The sequence below is a fragment of the Sphaerodactylus townsendi genome, linkage group LG01, assembly GCF_021028975.2.
Source record: "Sphaerodactylus townsendi isolate TG3544 linkage group LG01, MPM_Stown_v2.3, whole genome shotgun sequence".
Taxonomy (NCBI): domain Eukaryota; kingdom Metazoa; phylum Chordata; class Lepidosauria; order Squamata; family Sphaerodactylidae; genus Sphaerodactylus; species Sphaerodactylus townsendi.
Window position 1 is genome coordinate 133,577,800 of NC_059425.1, and position 13,092 is coordinate 133,590,891.

General features: G+C 42.1%; 1 protein-coding gene across 1 annotated transcript in view; it reads left to right on the forward strand.

Annotated features, from left to right (window-relative positions):
- The first annotated feature begins 889 nt into the window (after positions 1-889).
- Positions 890-13,092, forward strand: part of BACH2 (BTB domain and CNC homolog 2) — a 204,197-nt gene continuing 191,994 nt past the window's right edge. Inside the window, exon 1 of the mRNA XM_048494309.1 lies at positions 890-1,395. The gene's annotated coding sequence lies outside the window, so the exon portion shown is untranslated. The remainder of the gene's footprint in view (positions 1,396-13,092) is intronic.

Here is a 13,092-nt window from a genome sequence, read left to right on the forward strand (position 1 = left end):
GGGGGCCCAGTGACTGAAAGGCCTGTGCCTGGGGTATCCCCATGTCTCTAGGTTGGTAGGCCTCTGCACATGAATCAGTTTTATATGCAAGTAAATCAGATAGGCTCACTAAAGTAGAAGATGAAATATAATACATTTGAACTTCTGTCTTATTATCCAGTTTAGCAGTATGAATGGGGAGATAAATATGAGACTTGTGTGTGCGCATCTGCATGTAATCTTGTATATAAATTATTTATATATGTCTTATTCATAGAAGTTTATTTTGTTTCTCTGTGTTATTCTGTACAAACATTTGCTTTTTCATTTATTAGTGGCTACTACTTCATTATGTTTTCTTCCACCTCACTTGAGTTTAGCTGTTGTTCCTATAATAACAACATAACATGTGTGTATCTTTAAAGGCTAACGCTGCGACGTCAGTCCCCCTCTTTACTAACAATGACCTCATTCAACTTTTGGCATCACAGAGCTGCCGCGGCTGTTATTCTCTTCTTTCTCTGAGGCTGCGCTGCTGCATAGATGAATTCCCAAGATATTCTAGCCATACTCCGAACTTGGGCGAAAAGACTACAATTCCCAGTATCCTCTTCAACCTCACGTGAACAGAAGGGAAAGGGAACAAACCGTTGGGGGAAAAAGAGAAGCGCAGCGCCCGAGGTAAGCGGCGATGATGTGCGCATGCGGCAAGTAGTTTTTCGGAGTGAGCGACCACGGAGGCGCCGCTATTCACAGAGCGGTTGTACGCCAAGTTTTGAAGGTATTCGTAGCTGCTGTCATAAGAAAGGACGCTACGCGGTTTGCGCATGTTATTGTGAATGGGGGAGGCGGAGCTTAATGTATGCTTGTATGCGTACGTGGGGAGGGCAGAGGTAGTGGCGGCGGGAGGAGGAGGATGATGTCAGCCTGCGAATGTCAACAATGTAGCGATTGAGGGGAGTAGGCGGCGTTCCATTGGGAAGAGCGCGAGCCACGGGCAGAGTCAGTGCAACCAACAGAACGGGGTCAGCAGAAGCAGCAACAATACACCGCCGCCGCCTTGTGCACACAGCCCCCGAGTGCAATTCCTGCGTGGCTCTCTGTTCCAACATCCCTTTTGCTGCCGCAGCTTTCTCCTCCTCCTCCTCCTCCAGTTTCTCCCCCCCCCGCTTCCCCGCCCCCTCCATTTTTGCATGTATTTTTCCCTCATCTGTGCAAGACTTTGCTTCGAGAGGCAGCTTTAAAAAAAAACATGCAATCGGCATGTGACGCGTGTCTTCTTTAGGTGCAAATATTCTACAGTCGACCTCAGCAACAAGAGCCCTCAGCAAGATTCAGTCTTCTTCTCCCGTCTCCCCCCCACCCCAAACGTTTGCAGGCGACGCGAGGAACCACCGAAAGTTACACTGGCGGAAGGTGAGTCCTTTTCTTCCACCCTCCACCACGATCCCTTCCATCCTAAGGATGGAGATGAAGTTTGGCAATGCGCGTAGGTGGGAGAGAGAGGCTGCTTTCCTTCGAGAAGCTGCTGTCGGAGAATACCTAAAAAGAGATCCGACTTGCATCTTAGACGTTATGGAGCTGGGAGCTTGTATGAACAGACCCGACACGTGTCGTGTTCTGGTCCCGACGGTGCTCGGCACCAGTTGGGTTTTCTCAGAGCATCGTGGAAGGGTGGCTTTTATAAGTGGTATGAGTGGGTGGGGAGGAGCGAAGTCGAGGGGGTGTGTAGGCCTGCCTGTCGATGGGCATTTTAAAAAATGTCATTAATGCTTTCGTCCCACGACATCAGGGGAAAGTGGCGAGAGCCCGGTGCATGCCTGGGGATGGGTGTCTTGAGAGAGCCGCAGGAGGAGGAGCCCAGTATAGTAAGTTAGACATTGGGATCGCGGGGGGGGGGGGGGGGTTTTGTGCGAGCAGCTGTCAGATTGCAAGGCCTTTTTAACGAGCTGGAAAAAGGAGAAGGGGGAAAACTGGCAGACAGATATTCCTAATCTTGTCACACGCGCTCCCCCCTTTATTTCCCTCATAAGTCTTCGGTGCATTCCAGTTTTCTCGTCTTGCAACAACGAGTTGATGGCTTTCAAAGGGGATGGGAGACGCTTGTGCAAAACCTCAGCATGCCTTAGGACAAGTTCTCATAAAGAAGCGTGGGGGAAACTGCCAAGATTGCATTTTGCATCTAGCATATATACTAGTGAGAAGACAATGTGGTTTTTTTGTGTGTATTTAGTCTGGGTGGCTAAATGCTTCTTGCCAGATCTCCATTAAAACCATCCAGCATGGACTAGGCATATAAAGCTGCTTTCATTATCCCTGCTGTTTTCTCCCTCATTCTCCCATTGGGGTTTCCTATTTGTAGTTGGATGCGTATTGTGATGTCGATCTGGTCAGCTCCTGGACTCCTTTCTTCCCTCCCCCTCTTTCCTTTTTGGGCTTGTGGTGGTTACCTTGTAGTGTGTCGTATCTAAACAGTTGTTTTATTGTTGGTGGTTAAATTGTAAAATCCTGCCTATTATGAGAAAAAAGCTTACCCCTATATATTTTTTTGCCCTGTAGTCCTGAAGTGATATTAAACACTAGTATTTTTCTTAAGATATCTGGGCATGAGTGTGCATGGGTATGTGTGCTTAGGACATCAATGTTGCCTCATTTGCAGTACATTTATTACAGAGTTGTCATGCTGCCAAATCATTTAATTACTAGAGATATCCTTGTGGCAAGGAAGACTCTCCTTCAAATTGTCCTCAATAAGCATCAGATAATTTTTGTTGTTGTTTTTACAATAGGTGGCGTTCAGATTATGCTGTAGCGTTAGAATGTTTTTGGTATCAATTTGATCTGTTGAGTTGCACAGTAGAAGGTAATTATCTTACTCACCTAGTGGGATCCTAAAATAAGATAATTCTTAATGAAAGACTTTGCCTTTTTTCTCTCTCTGGTATAAAGTTAGAGATGCTACTGCCGATAATGATATTCCCAGATCATTAAAATGTAACATATTGACCAGACATCTAACTGCAAAAGCTCTGGCTGTCATGAAGTAAGCTAAGTGTGAAATCATGCCTTGCCTTTTGTGGAGTAGGCTATTTTTGTAATACAGCAGGCGCCGGTCTTAAAAACGCTACAGTTATTGTGAGATCACTAGAATATTAATTACTGAAGCCCAGCCAATGTAGAGTAAACTTTAAAAAAATTAAAACCATAAATGTGTTGCACAAATGACATATTCTTAACATTTTAGGCTTTCCAGCTAACAGAAGATAGTAAAGTTATTGTGTTGTCAAATGCAGTCTTACAGGTTAATGTGCCTTAGTATTTCATGATAATGCTTACAGCATTTTGTTCAAGTTGTTACATTGTTGTTTGTAGCCCAATCTTCAGCATGTTTATTCAGAAGAAAATTCAGTGGGACTTTTGTCACTTGAAAGTATTCAGGATTGCAAGCTAAAGACTCTAAATGGACTATGATGCAGTGGGGAAGCAGAAACAAATCCCAACACCACTTTGATATATGAAACAAATGGGTTACCTCCCAAGTTTTACTCCATTTTGCCACCTCCTGCATGCAGGTGTTCCAGTTCTATTCATACAGCTGCAATGTGTGCAGTCCTGAAATACTCCTTTACCGTGGTCTGACTTTTGATCGGAAAATGTCCTGATAATACACATGTTTCATAGCATACAGCAATAAATGTAAATTCCAGTAGTGTAGCACAGTTACACCCTTCCATACCTGGTGAGGTAAGGGGGCATAGAAAGGTGTAAGTAACTCAGGGACTTCACAGTTAGCCTGCTACAATCAAAACTACAACGCTTTCATTCAGACATCATGCTTAACCTCTGTTTAATAAATTAAAGAAAACATGTGTACAAAACCCATCCCATTCCTGGATCTGCACGTGCACCTTGTTCCTCCTTCTCCAGTTGAAAACTGAATCTGGTTACCTGTCATGTGTGATTGCAGAAATATGGATTAAGCAAGGCCAGCTGACCCTCCCCCCTTGTTAATCAAGGTATTAAACCTGAACATAACTGTAGTGTGCAGTCCCAGTCACTGGAAACAAACCTAAGCCTGGTTACCCTGCGTGCCTGACTTCATCTGTCATGAGTAACTGGAGTTAGTTTCTTTGTGCAGGAAGGCTGAGGGGAGGACCAGGGCACATGAAACTAGGTCTGTGCTCATTTTTACTTCATAGCAATTAAGAGTAATATCTAAATGCAACCAGAGAGTTCTGTCGCAGCTGAATGACTGACATATTTATTGGCGCATGAACTTTCCTGAGCCAGAGCCCATTTCATTAGATTCATGTAGTGCTGAACTCAGTTGGTAGACATGTATTCGTTAATATTATTTAGTGCTTTGAGAGAAAATACACACATGCAGCCTTGCAAACTGGCAGAGGTTGTAGGGGAGGGGTTTATATGTAATATAATTGCATTGACTACTAGACAAATGGGTGGAAATTACAAGGAAGTAAATTTGGGCTTATGGGAAGTTTCCTGTTCAACAGTCAAACAAGCTGACTTGGAAGGGAGTGGACTATGCTCAAATACCTCCTGTGAAGAAGAGACTGGATAGCCATCTGTAAGGGATGCTTTAGCTCTGTGTTCCTGGATGGAGTAGATGAACTCCAAGGTCCTTTTCAACTTAGCACTTCATGACTCAGTGACCCAGCAGTTCAATCTCTAACACGGTTTACACTCTCTAAGCCCACTGACCCTCTAAGCTCACTGATGCCACATGAGCTGCAAATCAGAAATGTTGCCTCTCCCATTAACACATTAAGTGGCTATACGTAAGCCACTCTTTCAGTGTTCATCTAATCCTTCACATACGTTAACCTTTCAGAATCTCTGTAAAGCCGGCCTGTATGATTTCCATGTTGCTTATGGGGAAGCTGAGGTGTATTGTTTTATTTAAGTTCACAAGATGGCATGGTAAGGTAGATTAAATTTGTCATAAACTGCAGATGCACATGTTAATATTCTTATAAGTTCTTTATAGAGTGTGTTGGGAAATATATATTTAGATTTTAACATATATTCTATTTTAAAATAATACTACACACTAGAGCCTATAACAAGCAACACAACTGAAAATGTTGAACACCTGTGGCATCAAAATGCCTGTAGTGAAAATGAGCAGTCTTTTCCCTGTGTTCCAAGCGTGGGAATGAGAGCTGGAGTTGTATGTTTGTATTCCCGGTTGTGAGGATAACTCGTTCTATGACATGTTTCGTTTTCTCAAGCTACCTAGGCAGTGCCTTCAGCAATGTTGTGAAGGTGATTGATGTTTGCAAAGTAGTTGAGAAATCTTGTGATGAGCAATACTGCAGAAGTTCAAGCCACGTTGAGGTAAAATTCAGCCCTAAGTAACTTCTGGAAGGTATGCATTCGTACTAATGTGGCAGGCAGGAGAGACAAGTTGAGGTGTGGAGAGGATGACGATATACTGCTGTTTAACTTGTTATTAGATAGATTTATGGGAAACCTGTAGTTGGGAGACCTCGAGGTGTTGAGTTTTATGCAGGATTGAAATGCCTGTGCCTGCTGCTTGAAGGAAAAGCATGCATATTACTGGGACAGATACTGTTTTCCTACCAGAAGTCATATCATAGTATAGGAGTGTTTCAGGAGCACACATGTTCCTGCTGGATTTGTGTGGATAGAATTGGAGCATGTGAATTCAGAAGTGGGCAAAGTTGAGTAAAACCTGGAAGTTTACCCATATGCCAAGGTGGTCTTTGGATTTATGTTTCTGCTTCCTCACTCCCCTCGCTTTTCCTCTGAAACTTACCTAGCCATGACATTGAGGAGAGTTTTTGCAGTAATCTTTGTTAGGCAGCAGCAACATCCTAGACTTTCTGGACCCTAAGGACATAGCAGATTGCAAGTATCCCATTGCATAATGAACTGTGGCCTAATCTACATTGTAGTTCTAGCCCCTTTTGGTGTTGGTCCTGCCACCAGCTTCATTTGAGTATAAAGCAGTAGCATTGATGGGCAAACATGCCAGCTGTAGCTAAGACTCCAGTTCTCATAATCAGGTTTCCCATAATCTCATGGAGCATTTTAGGTGTTCTGAGTACCTCATTGCTAGATCTCTGTGGCAAACCTTTTTTCCCTACTGAGCAGTGTACACAGCCTCATAACATTTAGGGATCTAGGCTTGTTTTGAACTATAAACCTTCCCCTCAGTTTCCAGGTGTGTTCTCCAAACAGTGAGTGTGTAGGCTTTGAGTTCCTTTGAGGTACCTTTTGTGGTACACAAGCAGATCACTGAAGCAAGATTAATATATAAAGAACGGAGAAGATTTATTTCATTAATTATAGTTTGGTTTTAAAGGAACAAACCAGCAACTTGGGTCTCCAGGTAGACAAAGTAGCAACCTGACTGAGGTACAAACATTTACATTAGTTATTAGGGCTGTGCATTTGGATGAAACTGAGCCATGCAACCTCCAATCCCCCATGCTATCTGGGCCAAAGCCTATAAAAGCTGAAAAGTGTTTTGGCTTGTTTGGCTATCGGTTATCTCTCCTTGTAATTCTGAAACCCAGGTCAGCCAGCAGACCCTCATGGAGGGACTGGGTCACTGGATCCCTCCATGTAGCTCTCCCCCACTCCCTCTAAAGCCCCAGCAGGCTTTGAGACAGCGGGATAACTTGCATAGCTGTGTTGAGGAATTGGGCCACCCAATCCCTGCATGCAATTCTGCCCCCAACTTCTAAAATTAAAGCAAGCTTCAGAGACAGCGGGGCAGCCAACAAAGCATTCAACTATGCAGTTGGGAATTTTTCAGGTTAAGCTTTAAAAGTTGTGAAAAATTTTTTGAAAGTGCTGGCATGGCATTTCAGCTTCCCCCCCAGCTTTTCCCAACATTTGCAGGTCTTCTAAGGTGAACAGGAAAAATAACCAAAAAAAAAAAAAGGTGCATACCCCTACCAGCTATGACTTCAGGAGCAGTTAGACTTTTATAAAACGTTTTCAAGCACAAGCAGACTTTTACTGACTAGCCATTAGATTGATTCCTCTCTGAGACACAGGATTCTATCCACACCAGCTTGCCCGCTTTCCAGAGTCAGACTGAATGGCACATCACCAAAGACAGTCCTAACGATCAATCACTCTCTTCTCTCCAAGAGACAGAGCTATCTCTTTTCCTCACAAGCAGTTTACATTGTTTCCAGCCCACTAATGAAACACTTTCTCCATGGAGTTCCACACGTTTTCCCCCGTTCGGTTACAAAAAGTTTCCAAGCACATTTTGCCGCATTTTAAAAACACTTTTACTGAATTGTTTTTCTCTGAAACATTTCCAAGCTTGCTTCCTATTGGACATGTTTTATCTTTAGCACTGAAAATGTTTTATCTTTAGCACCGGGTCATTTTCCACATCTCTGAGCCATTGCCAAACTTCTCCCTTGGCGCCTAGTCAGCCATTTCTTCGCATCCCTCACCTGACTCCTTTTACTCTTTGCCTTTTTTTGTCTTTTCACATTTTGTCTTCTTGTACGGGGTGTTTCTCTGTTTTGGGTATATCAATGAAGCATTGTTTCAACAAATAAGCAAGAATTTTTTAAAAACCTAATGGCAGCCATGAAACATTTGGAGGGGGTGAGTGTGGACAATTGTCATGGCAAAGGGGGATCAAAGTTCTAAGTGACTTGTGCTGGAAAAGTTCTAAGTGACTTGTGCAGGAAAGACTCTAAACTGTCCTGCCACACTACCAGGCAGAGGTACCCTTCACTCTACTTTTCTTCCTGAACCAAACCTGAGCTGTCCCTGCTCTCCCTCCAGAGGTGTGGGGGTGGGAATGGCACCGGGGCAAAATGGTGCCCAGACCTCACCCCAAGCAGGGTCCCACCCCCGCAGAGCCCTGGCCCCGCCCACTTACTTTTGTTCAGCTGAGCAGCTGGCTGAAAAAACAGCCTACTCCAGCCTGCGGGGCCTGGCTGTTGGGGCATGGTAAGGGTGGAAGAGGGAGGGGTGTGTGGGCACCTTCCATGGATCCCCGCCACCATGGAGCCCCAGCTCCTGCCCACTCACTTTAGTTCAGCCGGCCGCAAACAGCAACCGGCTGAAAAAACAGCCTGCTCCAGGCCACGAGGTCTGGCTGGTGGGGTGGGGCGGGGTGAGGTAAGGGAGGAGGGGGGCTATTTCCACCCCCAAGTGACCCCAATGGCGTGTGCCTGGGTCAGGGTGCCCCCCATCCTGTTATCACTATACCACTGTCTCTCTCTGAGGCAGAACTCAATCTCCACCTGTCTGTGTTCCTTCCAATATCTCATCCCTCTTCCTCAAAGCAGTACTCCTGTGGGCTCATCTGAATGACTGATTTTCTCTTCAGGAGCAGGACAGCCTCCTGTCCATTACAGTCTCCAAGACAGACAGGTTATCAGTTCAAATAAATAAGATTCTTCCAATGCAGCATCATCCCATTTACAGGTATGTTTAACTAAGGTCTAATGAGATCTGGTGCTCATAATAAACAAATTAGGGCTCAGTCTGAATTAGCTCACTCTTAAATGGGTGTATTCTGAACTGAGGCAGATCACAAGCAAGGAATTGTCTTTATTTTCAGAGTAATTGTTCCCATGGCCTCTTTCCTTCTGAGTGTCTTTGTGCATTGTTACATCTTGATACTTGGAGGGACCTAGGAAGTAATCATCTGTGGTGTATTAAAAACAATATAGATTGGTAGCTGGGGGCAATATTTGCTATCATAAGCTATATTCAGATGCTCAATATGAGGTTGTGCAGATATTTGGAGACTTGCTAAGTATAATAGGTTTAATTTGATAGCAAACTGTGTGGTGGGGGAACATTTCTGTTCCTTCTGTTACGTTTACGCTGTAAGTAGGAATAGAAAATTTTAGCATTTTATATCTTTCTGTGGTTTGTAGGTATTTTGTACTTTGGCAGTCATCCATGCAGCTAGTATTTGTTACTCAGTTTTGTTATCACAAATAAATGGCAGTTGTTTAAATGGCTTGTGGATTGCTCTTTTTTCATAGTGTGCCATGATGTACCCCTGTTAAAAGTTGGTGATAAATTGATATTAAAGGCTGAATCTCTGAGATAAGGCAGATTATAGGGGCAAATAAATAAACCAGATATGGGCAGTTTATAATATAATAGTGCAGTATCTGTACATGTAGTTATTTTATCTGTAAGGCTCTAAAATGCCTTCTACTCTGATTTGCCTAATGATATCAGTATTTCTCTTGAAAAAAATCTATACTGTGACTCCCTCTGTAAAACAACAAAAATAAAATTTCTACTTATATTTGTATGACATCTGTTAACTTCCCTGTGTCTTTTTTTAGATGTAGCGGAAAAAAACTTTACAACCTCAGCCCTCAGAGGGATGAATACAAAACATAAATATTATACTTACAGTATTTTAAATGTTTTATAGTCCCCTAACAAGTGAAAGCTGTGACTTGGATGGCCCAGACTAACCTGATCCAGTCAGATGTCAGAAACTAAGCGGGGTTGGTCCTCATTAGTACTTGTAGGGGAGATCACCAAGGAGTAGTGGAGTTGCTGTTCAGAGGATGGCAAAGGCAAGCCACTTCTGTTAGTCGTTTGCCTTGAAACCCTACTGCGTTGCCATCAGTCAGCTGCGACTTAATGGCGCTTTACCCGCACACACACAACAGCAGAAAAATAAATGTGTACCGTATATACTCATGTATAAGTCGAGTTTTTCAGTACATTTTTGTGCTAAAAAGCCCCCCCTGACTTATACACAAGTCAGCTGAATTAAAAAAATATTTTAGGGTTTTTACTTTGTCAGCTGCCAGGGGGCGCAGTTTTTAGGCTAGCAGCACCAACATTTCAAGATATCATCAAGTGACACTCCTGATGATACCATCCAAGTTTGGTAAAGTTTGGTTCAAGGGGTCCAAAGTTATGGCCCCCCAAAGAGGGTGCCCCCATCCTCCATTGTTTCCAATGGGAGCTAATAGTAGATGGGGCTATGTTTTGAGGGTCCATAACTTTGGACCTCCTGAACCAAACTTCACCAAACCTGGGTGATATCATCAGGATAATCTGTTGCTGATATCAGCCAGGTTTGGTGATGTTTTGTTTAGGGGGTCCAAAGTTATGGACCCCCAAAGGGGTTGCCCCATCCCCCATTGTTACCAATGGGAGCTAATAGTAGATGGGGCTATATTTTGAGGGTCCATAACTTTGGACCCCCTGAACAAAACTTCACCAAACCTGGGTGGTATCATCAGGAGGGTTTCCTAAAGATACTCTGAAATGTTGGTACTGCTAACATAAACATTCCTCCCCTGACCAAAAATCCAGTTTTGAAGGATTTTAACTCTTGTGTTTTAGCTTGGTTGCTGGTTGAGCTAAGGTTTTTGTACTTTTAAAGTTATTGTTGAAACCATATTGTTTTTGTTGACTCCCTTTTCCACTTACAGAGCTAGTTTACTGTTTTTCTTTGAAACAAATATTCAAAAACATTTAATCTACTGGTGCCTCAATTAATGTAATTTTATTGGTATCTATTTTTATTTTTGAAATTTACCAGTAGCTGCTGCATTTCCCACCCTTGATTTATACGCGAGTCAATAAGTTTTACCATTTTTTTGTGGTAAAATTAGGTGCCTCGACTTATATGCGGGTCGACTTATACACGAGTATATACGGTATGTATTTTAAGGTCTGATCTATGTTGAGCAGCCAGCACTGCCATCCTAAAAACAGTTACACTCTTTGTTTAGGAATGCTCTGTCAAGGACTGTGTTTTGAAATCTTAGGGAAAAGGGTTTATTGGCCGTTTCATGTTCCAAGCACTATAAATGTACGTACTCCATCCCATGGTATGCTAGTGAAACTGTTTAGGAAGTTGAGATGTTTGATGCAAATGATCAAAAGCGAATGTCTGAGTGCTTATTATGTTAAGGTTTTCATCACAGTAAGATGTCTCTTTTCCCACTTTTAACATTTGATATGCACAGCATTTGCAGTGTATGCAAAAAATCTATTATCATACTGAATGTTTTTTTAATAAAACTGGAAGGTAAGTTTCCAGAAATATTCGGCATCTCAATCTCTGCTTGCCTTTTGTGGGATGTGCACACGATGCATCTTCATTTCAGCTACAACGCTAGAACTTAGGTGAATGTGGGAGTAAATATTCATTTCACTCGCTGGTTTTTTTCCCCCAAAGATGTTGTCTTTTTAATAATTGAACTTCATATGCCAGCAATGTGGGTCATGTTTGGATTTTGGGGGACCTAATGGGCTATGGTGGAGTGTTCAAATTGCTTGGCCTTCCATTCTGAAAACTGCATCTGATTTTCTACAACTGGGTTTGTAATGCCTACTCAGCTTTGCAAAACTTGGTCACCGTCTCTTTCTCTTTTGAGGGGGAGGGAATTAATCTTGTGGCAGCTGCATGAATTAAGTATTCATTTTGAAGCTTGCCTCAAGAAAATGTAAAATGTATGAGTGTAGCCAGCTGAGTTGCAGCATGCTCGTTTTGCTTTCTAGTCAGACTGAAGAATCTTTGTAGTGTTGAAAAGCATCATACTTAGCCTGCCACTGCTGGAGTTGAAATTATAATTTTAAAGCAAGCAAGCAGAGGAATGCATACAAATTTCTGTGTGATCAATAATGAGCTTAAATTGAAGCCACTGGCTTAGTACAACAATTACCAGCATTGACTGAAGAGCTATTGAATGAACAATGCATGTAAATCAAAAGAGAAGGAAAGGGGAATGAAAAGAAGCCCTACCAAAATGCATGCTTTTATGCAAGTGGAATAACACATTTCATCACATTAGAAGTGGACTTTTTTTCTCTCTGTTGAGACTTAAGCATGAAAACTAAGTTCCTAACGGAATACATTGCTTTCCAGGCAGTGGTGAAAAAGTATCAGTAAAAGTATAAACTGGCATTTAACTCTGTTACGTTCACAAATATTACTGTTGATATCATAGTATCTTGCTTTCTTAGCACTGACATGAAAGTGTTTAGGTAGGATATTGTTGAATGATGGTGCTGCCTATAAAACACCACCACATTCAAAGTAATTATCCTGGCATATTTACATTGACTCCAGTTATGGATATGCTAAAATCACTGGAAGATTTATGCTGACAGATAACCTAGAATTTTCTTGCCCTCAGATAGACTGTTGAAAACTTTTATTGATGATCATATGTTTATGATTCAGTCTGATTTGAGATGTATAATGTTAATTCAGAATACGCTCCAAGAAATAGCAGATAAATATGGCCATCTGAACTTTAAGGGATGCTTTTCCCACTGTAGATATTTGGTGTTAGATGTAAGACATGAGAGCCATCCTTAATTTTAAAATTATATTTAGATTCTAGCCTGTCTCATGGGAGCATTGTTGTGTATAGGAATTTTGCATATTTGCCTTTCTTTCTGAAGTGTCTCTGTCCTTCCAAAGTGTTTCTGCTTAAATGATTTCTCAATTATTTATTCACTCTCAATTCTGTTCTCCCTGCATAGCTTTCAACTCTACTTATTTGATTTTAAAAAGTGCTGTACAAGATATATTTAGACAATGAATGGCCTAAGAATACCCATTGAGTTGGATTGCACAGTTGTAGGAACCAAATCACTCAAGTCTTGTTCCAGCTACAGTGGCTCCAAGTTTGCTTTCAGGCACAATTCATAAAACTTGCATTTCCTTTCAAAGTCCCATATGGTTTGGGACTAGCATACCTAAAAGCAACCTCATCCAATGTAAATTTACTTGGCCGTCATGATCATGTTCGGGGTCCTTCATCACATGTCCAGCCATCTGAGGCTGAGTGGATGATAACTTGAAAGGGATTTCTCACTCATGGCACAAAAACTATGGGATTCGCCCTGTAGAGAAATTAGTCTGTCCTAGCATTGTCATGTGCCAGCAGGTAAAGATTTTTCTGTTTTTTAAAAAAATATTTAGTACTTTTTTGTGCCAAACAACCAAAAAAGGCGCCAGTACTTACAAGGCTGCAGTGTGTTCTACCAGTTCTTCCTCAGGATTTAGGAAAAAACCCCTCCCCAAAGATTCCAGTACTTAGTAAAAGCCCCTATATGAGTATTGTGTATTAAATGTGTGTGTGTGTG